General features: G+C 41.6%; 1 protein-coding gene across 2 annotated transcripts in view; it reads left to right on the forward strand.

Moving 5' to 3' along the window:
• Positions 1-13,433, forward strand: part of LOC139568783 (striatin-like) — a 95,859-nt gene that overhangs the window by 51,827 nt on the left and 30,599 nt on the right. The window lies entirely within an intron of this gene.

Genomic DNA, 13,433 nt, shown 5'->3' on the forward strand with positions numbered 1-13,433 from the left:
CTAGGTGTGAAAAATCCCCCCAACTTGCAATGTATTAAGTACTCTAAAGTTTTACATTTCTAACTACAAACATTATGCAATCGCAAAATATCGGGTAAAGCATATACTGTACAGTATTTCCTCATCAACGTCTTTATTCTTTCGTTAATAAAATAGTGGTAAAAATACTCTTTCAAAATGTAGATGTTTATTTCAACTATCAGCAGGACAATAGATTCTTGCCGGGTTTAGGGACTTTAAATATATTGATGGATCCATAACGAATTACTATGGGAATAAATATCACTGAATGACATAGCATGGGGACTGGTCTTGATAAATCAATCATATCTTTATTTATGTAATGAATATGAATTCGGAGGGCAGAAATGATAAAATATTAAAGCATTAGACCGCTCACTAAAGGTGTCAGTCATACAAAAGTTGTACTTAAATCCAAACTGGTTTTGCAGTTCTTTATTTGTTAGACGAATCATTGGGTCGAAACTACTGAACAGTACAAAACAAGAGAACACACACGGTTAATGTTCTGAAGAAGAAAATGTTATATATATATATATATAATGTCTTACAGAGCCTTTCCTTAAGTCCGCTCAAGTTTCTTCACCTGTCTTCCGACTGTAATTAGAGCGATGTTGTGTGGTGATGCCAGCAGATTCCAGATTGCCTTTGCCGATCGCTCATCATCTTCAACCATCAGTGAGTCGATGGCTTGAATAGTCTCGCTGAAAATGGAATCCCACGGTAGATGCTGTTTTTTGGTTGATGGCCAATATTAAAAACAGTACCGTAATTTCCGGACTATTAAGCGCACCTGAATATAAGCCGCACCCACTGAATTTTTAAATAATATGTATTTTGTACATAAATAAGCCGCACATGTCTATAAGCCGCAGGTGCCTACCGGTACATTGAAACAAATGAACTTTGCGTTTTTTCATGCCCAGTTGTTTTCAGCGTGACGGATGATTTGCCTTTCCTGTTGACAGTCCGAGTGAGAGGCAGGTCAAACGTCAGAGGAACCTCATCCATATTTATGATGTCGTGCGGGCGGATGGAATGCTCCGCTATCTTTGCATCAGTGAAGTTTGAAACTTTTTCCTCGTAGTCGGGAGGGAGCTGCTGACACAGACTCGTCCGTACCCTGATGGACAGGCCTTTACGTCTCATAAATCTTAGACACCACGATGGTCCACCTCTAAAATCCTCAAACTTCATTGCAGTGGCGATTGTTTTGGCTTTCAGTCGGATCTGCACAGTTGAAACACCTCGGCCGTCTGCTCTCTGTGTGTTGACCCAGTCTTCAAGCTCATTTTCTAGTTCGGGCCATCTGCTTTTCTTCCCTCTGAAAGCTTTTGTTGTCTTTTTGCACTGAGTCAGTTCGTCACGCTGCTGTTTCCAACGTCTTATCATCGACTAATATGACTACTGATGAAACAACTAGCACGGGTTGCTAATATCACTACTGACGCAACAACTAGCACGGGTTGCTAATATGACTATTGGCGCACCAACTAGCATGGGTTGTTAATATTACTACTGATGCACCAACTAGCATGGGTTGCTAACATGTCTACTAATGCAACAACTAGCATGGGTTGGTAATATGACTATTGGCGCACCAACTAGCATGGGTTGGTAATATGACTATTGGCGCACCAACTAGCATGGGTTGTTAATATTACTACTGATGCACCAACTAGCATGGGTTGCTAACATGACTACTGATGCAACAACTAGCATGGGTTGGTAATATGACTATTGATGCAACAACTAGCATGGGTTGCTAATATGAGTATTGTGCTTTTGGCTAACGGACAACGAACGAAAGTTGTTAGAACATGAGATAAACGCTGGTTTCATATGAGGAAGTGTTTACAAAATAATTCCGTCAACATTTCTATGGTCAGATTTTTTGGCTAGGCTACTTTGAAACAAGGTAAGACATGATTCATAAAATGACAAAATATCCAGGTTTTAAACAATTACGTTTATGGCTAAACATACTAAACAAAAATATAAAAACGCCTCTACCCAGTCATGTGAAATTCATTAAGGCCTAATGAATTTATTTCTAGTTCGGGCCATCTGCTTTTCTTCCCTCTGAAAGCTTTTGTTGTCTTTTTGCACTGAGTCAGTTCCTCACGCTGCTGTTTCCAACGTCTTATCATCGACTCATTAAGGCCAAGCTCCCGTGCAGCAGCTCTATTTCCTTTTTCCAACAGCCAGATCGATCGCCTTCAAATTGAAATCTGCATCATATGCATTTCTCTGTGTCTTTGCCATGATGAGGGTGACAAAATGACTACCGTAATCAGAATGATGGGAAGTTTGAGCGCGCTCGATTTACGTCACATAATGTGACGGTGCTCAGTTTTTTGGCGGCATGAATCTTGTGAAAAAAATCCATAAATTAGCCGCGTCATTGTATAAGCCGCGAGGTTCAAAGCGTGGGAAAAAGTAGCGGCTTATAGTCCGGAAATTACGGTAAATAAGTTTGTGAATTCAATCGCTTTGTTTAATTATTTAAGGCTCCTTTCTCTTCTCTGTGCTGGAGTTCTTTTAAGAATAAAGGAGGCTATTGAAGGCTTACTGGAACACCCAAAGTGTGGTCAACTATACTGTTTCGCGCTGTTAGGATTATTTTGCTCTTCACTCGCAGTCACTTAGTAGCCTACTCCTGACCGGTCACGCTGTACAGCGCCAACTTTTAAAAGTCAGTCACCGCTTCTCCCCCAAAGCTTTTCTCTCTTATTCTCCTATTTTCTTCTCGCTAAATGAAAGGTACTGTCGTTGCCCAGATACTTCCCACCTTTCCCTCAGCTATTCATCCATGGCTCTTCCTATAACATCTGCCTCCATCTAATCCTTGTTTAGTGTTACTGAATCATTCGCTGTCTGTCAGATGTATAATTATACATCTGACACTGCTCAAAAAAATAAAGGAAACACTTAAACAACACAATGTAACTCCAAGTCAATCACACTTCTGTGAAATCAAACTGTCCACTTAGGAAGCAACACTGATTGACAATAAATTTCACATGCTGTTGTGCAAATGGGATAGACAAAAGGTGGAAATTATAGGCAATTAGCAAGACACCCCCAATAAAGGAGTGGTTCTGCAGGTGGTGACCACAGACCACTTCTCAGTTCCTATGCTTCCTGGCTGATGTTTTGGTCACTTTTGAATGCTGGTGGTGCTTTCACTCTAGTGGTAGCATGAGACGGAGTCTACAACCCACACAAGTGGCTCAGGTAGTGCAGCTCATCCAGGATGGCACATCAATGCGAGCTGTGGCAAGAAGGTTTGCTGTGTCTGTCAGCGTAGTGTCCAGAGCATGGAGGCGCTACCAGGAGACAGGCCAGTACATCAGGAGATGTGGAGGAGGCCGTAGGAGGGCAACAACCCAGCAGCAGGACCGCTACCTCAGTTTGAACAGTTTGATTTCACAGAAGTGTGATTGACTTGGAGTTACATTGTGTTGTTTAAGTGTTCCCTTTATTTTTTTTTAGCAGTGTATTAATCAAATTAATTAAGATACATTTCTTAAAATCAATTCCATGTACTATGTTCTTAAAAAAAAGGTTTTAAATTCGCTAGTACAGCCTATATTAAAAACTGTCAAATGCTTCTCAAAGATGCCCTCTGGTGGTCAAACTAGCACTAGCTAGCATTAATGGCAACAATGGCTGACACTTAAATAACGTGCCATATAATTCTGCGGCAGCCCGCAAGCTGTGCTGCAGTACGACGCAACTTTTAAAGGAAGAACCACTGTATACTGTAAATTGATGTCTTACTGCAGGGAAATCAAACACAGTGGTTTCCCAGGACCAGAATTGGGACACACAGTGGAAATATTAGCATTGAGACGTTACTATTTTATCCCATCACATAATGTTCCTTCAGAAAGTATTCATACCCCTTGACTTATGCAGCCTGAATTCAAAATTGATTAAATTGAGACTGAGAACAATGAATGGAGCCAAATACAGGCAAATCCTTGACGAGAACCTGCTTCAGAGTGCAAATGACCTTAGACTGGGGGGGGCGAAGATTTTACTTTCCAACAGGACAATGACCTCAAGCATACAGCCAAAACAACGCTGTAATGGCTTCAGAACAAGAATGTGAAAGTCCTTGAGTGGCCCAGCCAAAGCCCGGACTTGAATCCCATTTTAAAAACTGTGGAAAGACTTGAAGATTGCTGTTCACCACCGCTCCCCATCTAACTTAACGGCGCTTGAGAAAATCTGCAGGGAAGAATGGGAGAAAATCCCCAAATCCAGATCAGTTTTGCACATACAGACGGACTCAAGACGACTCAAAGTTGCTGCCAAAGGTGTTTCTACAAAGTATTGACTTGGGTGTGAATACTTATTTAAATGAGATATTTATATATTTTATTTTCAATACATTCCTAAAAACATGTTTTTAATTGTCATTTTGGGCTATTGTGTTTCGATGGGTAAGAAAAATATTATATTTAATCCATTTTGAATTCTGGCTGTAACACAACAAAATATGGGTATGAATACTTTCTGAAGGCACTATACCACACATACAGGATAACCTGCTGCTCATGTACACACACACACACTTAAACACACACTCACGCCATGTGGTGCCATATCGTAACCTCTTGTCCCCTACACAGGATTATGTCACATGTTAAACATGCGCACACACATTGTGGGAAAACACAGCACCGAGGCAGCGCCGTGTCCCCTTTAACCACATTCCCACAGTCATGTGCTGCTCACACCTTGTCATGGGTAATGCAGCACGGCGTCACGTCCCTCTTCCACCATAGAATTGCATAATGGACATCTAGAATAATTGAATAGGATCTTTCTCTGCTACACACTACTAGGCAACCTGTGGATTAGACTAGACTGGCTACATGGGAGACTGTGACTGGTCATGTGGTTTGGATAGTTAAAACCTACAGTTGAAGTCGGAAGTTTACATACACTTAGGTTGGAGTCATTAAAACTCGTTTTTCAACCGCTCCACAAATTTCTTGTTAACAAACTATAGTTTTTGCAAGTCGGTTAGGACATCTACTTTGTGCATGACACAAGTAATTTTTCTAACAATTGATTACAGACAGATTATTTCATTTATAATTCACTGTATCACAATTCCAGTGGGTCAGAAGTTTACATACACTAAGTTTACTATGCCTTTAAACAGCTTGGAAAATTCCAGAAAATTATGTCATGGCTTTAGAAATTTCTGATAGGCTAATTGACATAATTTGAGTCAATTGCAGGTGTACCTGTGGGTGTATTTCAAGGCCTACCTTCAAACTCAGTGCCTCTTTGCTTGACATCATGGGAAAATCAAAAGAAATCAGCCAAGACTTCAGAAAAAAAATGGTAGACCTCCACAAGTCTGGTTCATCCTTGGGAGCAATTTCCAAATGCCTGAAGGTACCACTTTCATCTGTACAAACAATAGTGCGCAAATATAAACACCATAGGACCATGCAGCCACCATACCGCTCAGGAAGGAGACACATTTTATCTCCTAGAGATGAACGTACTTTGGTGCGAAAAGTGCAAATCAATCCCAGAACAACAGCGAAGGACCTTGTGAAGATGCTGGAGGAAACAGGTACAAAAGTATCGATATCCACAGTAAAACGAGTCCTATATCGACATAACCTGAAAGGTCGATCAGCAAGGAAGAAGCCACTGCTCCAAAACCGCCATAAAAAAGCCAGACTACGGTTTGCATCTGCACATGGGGACAAAGATTGTACTTTTTGGAGAAATGTCCTCTGGTCTGATGAAACCAAAATAGAACTGTTTGGCCATAATGACCATAGTTATGTTTGGAGGGGGAGGCTTGCAAGCCAAAAGAACACCATCCCAACCAATGAAGCACGGGTGTGGCAGCATCATGTTGTGGGAGTGCTTTGCTACAGGAGGGACTGGTACACTTCACAAAATAGATGGCATCATGAGGGAGGAAAATGATGTGGATATATTGATGCAACATCTCAAGATATCAGTCAGGAAGTTAAAGCTTGGTTGCAAATGGGTCTTCCAAATGGACAATGACCCCAAGCATACTTCCAAAGTTGTGGCAAAATGGTTTAACCTGTCTAGCCCCGGCGTTCCGCTAGCGGAACGTGTCCCACATTCCACTGAAAAGGCAGAGCGCGAAATTCAAAACATATTTTTTTGAAATATTTAACTTTCACACATTAACAAGTCCAATACAGCTAATGAAAGATACACATCTTGTGAATCCAGCCAACATGTCCGATTTTTTAAATGTTTTACAGGGAAAACACCACGTATATTTATGTTAGCTCACCTCCAAATAGAAAAAAGCACAGACATTTTTCACAGCACAGGTAGCATGCACAAAACCAACCAAACTAACCTAGAACCAACCAAACTAACCAAGAAACAACTTCATCAGATGACAGTCTTATAACATGTTATTCAATAAATCTATGTTTTGTTCGAAAAATGTGCATATTTGAGGTATAAATCAGTTTTACATTGCAGCTACCATCACAGCTACCGTCAAAAATAGCACTGAAGCAGCCAGAGTAATTATAGAGACCAACGTCAATTACCTAAATACTCATCATAAAACTTTTCTGAAAAATCGATGGTGTACAGCAAATTAAAGACAAACATCTTGTGAATCCAGACAATATTTCCGATTTTTTTTACAGTGTTTTACATTGAAAACACAATATAGCATTATATTAGCTTACTACAATAGCCTACCACACTACCGCATTCATTCATCAAGGCACGTTAGCGATAGCAATAGGCACGTTAGCGTTAGCGAATAAACCAGCAAAAGATATTAAATTTCACTAACCTTCATAAACCTTCCTCAGATGACAGTCCTATAACATCAGGTTATACATACACTTATGTTTTGTTCGAAAATGTGCATATTTAGAGCTGAAATCCGTGGTTATACAATGTGCTAACGTAGCATATTTTTCCCAGAATGTGCGGATATTTCTATTAGACTCTCACCTATTCTGACCAAATAGCTATTCATAAACATTACAAAAAAATACATGTTGTATAGGAAACGATAGATCCATTAGTTCTTAATGCAATCGCAGTGTTAGAATTCTAAAAATATCTTCATTACGACATAAGACTTAGTTATGGTAAGGGAATAACCAAAACCTGAGCGCAAAGCTACTAGTACACAGTTCGACAGATATATGAAATAGCATCACAAAATGGTTCCTACTTTTGTTTATCTTCCATCAGAATGTTGTACAAGAAGTCCTTTGTCCAGAACCGTCTTTGTTTGGATTCAGAACGTCGTTTTTCCCTCTTGAATTAGCAAGCACACTGGCCAGGTGGTGCTAAGCTCTCCTTCCTGAACAAACGCAAAAAACGCAACACGCCTAACGTCCTGAATAAATTTAAATTAATTTAAGATTAAATATTCTAATAAAACTATATTGAAAAAACATACTTTACGATGATATTGTGACATGTATCAAATAAAATCAAAGCCGGAGATAGTATTCGCCCATAACGACAGCTTTCCAGTAGGCAATAACAGGTCCCTCCATGCGCCTTGCAGAAAACAGAAAATGGAGGACACGTTGTTCCAAGAGGGTTTATTCCACCTCAGACCGAGATAATCAACTAATTTCTTCTCTCACTTCCTCTTGACATCTAGGGGAAGGTGTATGACATACGTATCATGCCCATTTATAGGCAGGCCCTTGAACACAGCATCGATTTCAGACTTTCCACTTCCTGGTCAGAAAGTGTGCTGCCAAATGAGTTGTGTTTTACCCACAGACAAAATTCAAACGGTTTTAGAAACTAAAGAGTGTTTTCTATCCAATAGTAATAATAATATGCATATTGTACGAGCAAGAATTGAGTACGAGGCCGTTTAAATTGGGTACGATTTTCCCCCAAAGTGAAAATAGCGCCCTCTGTCCTCATCAGGTTTTAAGGACAACAAAGTCAAGGTATTGGAGTGGCCATCACAAAGCCCTGACCGCAATCCTATAGAAAATGTGTGGGCAGAACTGAAAAAGCATGTGCGAGCAAGGAGGCCTACAAACCTGACTCAGTTACACCAGCTCTGTAAGGAGGAATGGGCCAAAATTCACCCAACTTATTGTGGGAAGCTTGTGGAAGGCTACCTGAAACGTTTGACCCAAGTGAAACAATTTAAAGGCAATGCTACCAAATACTAATTTAGTGTATGTTAACTTCTGACCCTCTGGGAATATGATGAAATAAATAAATCATTCTCTCTGCTATTATTCTGACATTTCACATTCTTAAAATAAAGGGGTGATCCTAACCAACCTAAGACAGGGAATTTTTTACTAGGATTAAATGTCAGGAATTGTGAAAAACTGAGTTTAAATGTATTTGGCTAAAGTGTATGTTAACTTCCGACTTCAACTGTAGCCTGGAATCCAAACTCTAATATGCTTCGTTTCATTTTGAATTCCAGGCTAGGTAGGAATCACGGGTGAAACGGAATATGCCAGTTTGGAGTCCAGGCTTTACAATGGTGAAACGGAGCATACCAGTTTGGATTCCAGGCTTTAGCCATCCCGACCACATGTCCAGTCTCCTATTATCAGTTTGGATTCCAGGCTTTAGCCATCCCAACCACATGTCCAGTCTCCTATTATCAGTTTGGATTCCAGGCTTTAGCCATCCCAACCACATGTCCAGTCTCCTATTATGAGTTTGGATTCCAGGCTTTAGCCATCCCAACCACATGTCCTGTCTCCTATTATCAGTTTGGATTCCAGGCTTTAGCCATCCCAACCACATGTCCAGTCTCCTATTATCAGTTTGGATTCCAGGCTTTAGCCATCCCAACCACATGTCCAATCTCCTATTATCAGTTTGGATTCCAGGCTAGCTAGAGCCTCACTCTGAGTCTTAAACCTACGGAGTCTGGTAGGGTGGATGAAGAAATTAAGAGAACCTGAAGGGCATGGTCTTTCTGAGAACCTCCGCCACTCGCCCGCCATGTGATTATAGCCTCGGAACGGAATTTTCCCGGCTACTCCACGTCACTCACCCACCCTTTTCTTGCTCTCTCGTTCACGGTCTTGTTCTCTCTTGGTCTCCTTTGCCCTCTTGTTCTCATGCTGTTTCTCTTTCTCTCTGTCGTCACTCTTTCTGTCCTTATCACACTCTCCTTGTCCATCCTTCCCCCTCTCTTTGACCCAGCCCGTCTCCCATCTCTGTTTCACCTTTTCCCGCCCTCGTCGCCTCGCCTTTCTGTTCTCCATCTCTTCCCTTTTGCACACTTTACTTTTCTCTCCCTTGCTCCCACTCTCTCCCCTTCTCTCCCCTGCTCCCACTCTCTCCTTCTCTCCCTTGCTCCCACTCTCTCCCCTTCTCTCCCTTGCTCCCACTCTCTTTCTCTCGCTTGCTCCCACTCTCTCCCTTGCTCCCACTCTCTCCTTCTCTCCCTTGCTCCCACTCTCTTTCTCTCGCTTGCTCCCACACAATTGAGCATGAGTCATTCTGCATCATTCGGAGTTTTGACTGGTATTATACGTTTCTCTCTCTGCCTTTCCATGTAAGAGAAACCTTGAGCATCCAACCTACAGTTTATTTCAAATTGGCCTGTACAGATGCACAATGCAAGCTAACATTGCATTGTGTGTCTGTTTAAGTTTGCACCTACTGTACGTAGTGTTGTCATTTTTTGATTTATGCCGAAGTACTTCTTCAGTTCCTTCATCTGCATTCTGCACTAAAATGAAAACTAGAGAGTAAACATATTGACTAGTTTGAAAGAAGCATCCACATTATTACGTTCAATTCTTCCCTGTGTACAAATCAGTGCAGATGAATGAGAGGAGATGATTCGAGGAAACTACATTAGACTACTAAGATCCACCCCTGTAGCCCGGTTCAAGCTCTGTTTGTGTGGTTTTGCCAACTCCTTTGGTCACTGTCATGTCGGGCTCCCGGGTGGTGCAGCGGTCTAAAGCACTGCATCTCAGTGCCTGAGGCATCACTACAGACTCTGGATCGATTCCAGGCTGTATCACAACCGGCCGTGATTGGGAGTCCCCTAGGGCGGCGCACAATTGGCCCAGCGTCGTCCGGGTTTGGCTGGGGTAGGCCGTCATAAATACAAAAAATAAACATGTCAATTCATTGGAGTTGGCAAGACTGATCTGGGACCGGGCTGTAACTCTTGGACTGTGACAAAGTCAAGGGCTGCGTCCCAAATTGCACCCTATTCCCAACATTGTGCATTACTTTTGACCAGAATACTAATGGCCCAGGTCAAAAGTAGTACACTAGGGAATAGGGTGCCATTTGGGATGCAGACAAGGTCACCCCCCATGGTTAGCAAGAAGGATTCATTTTTAGTTTCCCCCACAATGAAATCGGGGAGGGGACTGTGGACGTGTGTCCGTCCGTTAGTCACATGCGATATCCCAGACAGCATTTAACCCGATTTTGACGAAACGGTAATGATCCGTCTTGCCATAGAGATCCAGCATTTACAAAATTACACTGATTGGCCAGATGGTGGCGCTTTAAGATATAAAAAATGCTAACTTTGAAAGGTCACGCCCCTCAGCCCATTTGACATAGTCATGAAATTCAGTACATTGGTCCCTCTCCTTACAAGGAATACATTTGCCAGAAGGTCCTCAATGACGGATGTTCCACCATTTTTAATTTAGTGATAAACACTTAAAACGCTACTCTTCTGGCACGATCTGCATGAAACTTGATATGTGGCATCTATGGACAAAGGCTTGTCAATACATTGAATATATGTTTTGTAGTGCTTAGGTTATGAGTGTACTGATATAAAGTTTATTTTTTAATCGGTGTTGTGCCTGTTGTTCACGCACGTATCTGCCCTCTCATTGGCTAGAATGGTCCCACACCTGATCTTGCATCTTCCCGAATCTCTTCTAGTCTGAATGCCAGTCTCTTTAGCTAACATTCCACTTCATACCACTCCTCGTCATTGCCAAAAAGACTGCCCATTCTGCAATCTCAATATTTCCATTCAATGTGTCAATGTTTTGATTATAAATCCCTATGTAAACGATTTGAAAAACAAATGAGTTAAATTACCATGATATTGATGAGGATGATGATGGTGGTGATGGTATTTTTAAAGTAATCCATCATCCCCTCAGTGTCTTATCCTCTTATAGAATTACCAGCACTCCACTCACCTAATCCTCTCACCTCATGGCCTTTGTTTGTAGGGATTCAATGTTTGAGTGACACCAAGTCAAGTCGCAGTCTAGCTAACCAAGTAGAAGTTCTCATATAAGCCCATCTTCACAAGAGGGCACCCATCCAGGGCCTGTATTAATAAAGCCTGTCTTAGTAGGAGTGCTGATCTGGAATCAGTTTTCTTTTAGATTATAAGGAATGGACGGGGGGGACCTGATCCTAGATCAGCACTCGTACTCTGAGACGCTTTATGAATACAGGCCAAGATGTCACACACTCCTCTGGCCGACCTATAATATATACAGTGGGGAGAACAAGTATTTGATACACTGCCGATTTTGCAGGTTTTCCTACTTACAAAGCATGTAGAGGTCTGTAATTTTTATCATAGGTACACTTCAACTGTGAGAGACGGAATCTAAAACAAAAATCCAGAAAATCACATTGTATGATTTTTAAGTAATTAATTTGCATTTTATTGCATGACATAAGTATTTGATCACCTACCAACCAGTAAGAATTCCGGCTCTCACAGACCTGTTAGTTTTTCTTTAAGAAGCCCTCCTGTTCTCCACTCATTACCTGTATTAACTGCACCTGTTTGAACTCGTTACCTGTATAAAAGACACCTGTCCACAACCTCAATCAAACAGACTCCAACCTCTCCACAATGGCCAAGACCAGAGAGCTGTGTAAGGACATCAGGGATAAAATTGTAAACCTGCACAAGGCTGGGATGGGCTACAGGACAATAGGCAAGCAGCTTGGTGAGAAGGCAACAACTGTTGGCGCAATTATTAGAAAATGGAAGAAGTTCAAGATGATGGTCAATCACCCTCGGTCTGGGGCTCCATGCAAGATCTCACCTCGTGGGGCATCAATGATCATGAGGAAGATGAGGGATCAGCCAGAACTACACGGCAGGACCTGGTCAATGACCTGAAGAGAGCTGGGACCACAGTCTCAAAGAAAACCATTAGTAACACACTACGCCGTCATGGATTAAAATCCTGCAGCGCACGCAAGGTCCCCCTGCTCAAGCCAGCGCATGTCCAGGCCCGTCTGAAGTTTGCCAATGACCATCTGGATGATCCAGAGGAGGAATGGGAGAAGGTCATGTGGTCTGTTGAGACAAAAATAGAGCTTTTTGGTCTAAACTTCACTCGCCGTGTTTGGAGGAAGAAGAAGGATGAGTACAACCCCAAGATCACCATCCCAACCGTGAAGCATGGAGGTGGAAACATCATTCTTTTGGGATGCTTTTCTGCAAAGGGGACAGGACGACTGCACCGTATTGAGGGGAAGATGGATGGGGCCATGTATCGCGAGATCTTGGCCAACAACCTCCTTCCCTCAGTAAGAGCATTGAAGATGGGTCGTGGCTGGGTCTTCCAGCATGACAACGACCCGAAACACACAGCCAGGGCAACTAAGGAGTGGCTCCGTAAGAAGCATCTCAAGGTCCTGGAGTGGCCTAGCCAGTCTCCAGACCTGAACCCAATAGAAAATCTTTGGAGGGAGCTGAAAGTCCATATTGCCCAGCGACAGCCCCGAAACCTGAAGGATCTGGAGAAGGTCTGTATGGAGGAGTGGGCCAAAATCCCTGCTGCAGTGTGTGCAAACCTGGTCAAGAACTACAGGAAACGTATGATCTCTGTAATTGCAAACAAAGGTTTCTGTACCAAATATTAAGTTCTGCTTTTCTGATGTATCAAATACTTATGTCATGCAATAAAATGCAAATTAATTACTTAAAAATCATACAATGTGATTTTCTGGATTTTTGTTTTAGATTCCGTCTCTCACAGTTGAAGTGTACCTATGATAAAAATTACAGACCTCTACATGCTTTGTAAGTAGGAAAACCTGCAAAATCGGCAGTGTATCAAATACTTGTTCTCCCCACTGTATATATATATTATTTTTACCTTTATTTAAATATATTATTTTGTACCTTTATTTAAATATGTAGTATAGTTTCCGTGCTATCTGGGCATGGAAGCAATCTTGTGCAAAAAAAAAAACTAAAATGGATTAATATCCACCATTAAGTTTAGATTAATATTAACCCAGTGAATGAACAAATTAATTTCTTCCCTCTGCGTAGCATCCCTCCCACATGTTCTTAATATAATAATATATGCCATTTACAAGACAGTTCTTCAAATGTATGTGTGAAGCCAGTTAATTTACAGATACCATCAACAGTGAGATGGTTATCTTCT

The sequence above is a fragment of the Salvelinus alpinus genome, chromosome 2 (assembly GCF_045679555.1).
Source record: "Salvelinus alpinus chromosome 2, SLU_Salpinus.1, whole genome shotgun sequence".
NCBI classification, from domain to species: domain Eukaryota; kingdom Metazoa; phylum Chordata; class Actinopteri; order Salmoniformes; family Salmonidae; genus Salvelinus; species Salvelinus alpinus.